Source organism: Brassica oleracea, chromosome C3 (genome assembly GCF_000695525.1).
Source record: "Brassica oleracea var. oleracea cultivar TO1000 chromosome C3, BOL, whole genome shotgun sequence".
NCBI classification, from domain to species: domain Eukaryota; kingdom Viridiplantae; phylum Streptophyta; class Magnoliopsida; order Brassicales; family Brassicaceae; genus Brassica; species Brassica oleracea.
The window spans coordinates 55,642,189-55,642,858 of NC_027750.1; positions in this window are offsets into that span (position 1 = coordinate 55,642,189).

A 670-nucleotide genomic window follows, 5' to 3' on the forward strand; every position below is an offset into this window, starting at 1 on the left:
CATATAGGTATTTTAACAAATGTTACTATTTTTCCAAATTTTTTTTGTTTGTAAAACTATTTATTAAAATTATTTTCATAAATATTAAAAGGTATTATAGGAAAATATGACACAAAATATAGATTAGTCTAAAGGGACAAAATTACTATTTTTTTGCTCTAAAAAACAGTTTTCCCTATAAACTAAAGAGAAATTCTTGGGTTCACCCCCTAGGGTGAACCTCTAGATTCACCAACCAATAGTGTTTGAGTATTTGATATTTGATATCTTTTAAAAAAGGAAACAAAATTGAATTTCTAAATAAGATTATATTTTTAAAATAAAATAATAAAAATACATAAAAATAGTTACAAAAAAGTAAATAAATAAATATTGTTAAACCGTTAGTAAAATACTAAAACCTATACCCTAAATCCTAAACTCCAAACCCTGAATTATAAACCTTAAATATTGGATAAACCGTAAACCATTGGAAAATTTTAAACACTAAATCATACATTAAAAACTAAATCTTAATAACACTAAACCCTAAACCATAATCACTAAACCCTAAACCCTTGGATAAACTCTGAACCTTTTCAAATAAAAAATATTTAAAATTAAACCCTAGAGTTTATGATTTATCCAAGGGTTCAGAGTTTACCCAAGGGTTTAGGGTTTAGTGATTAGG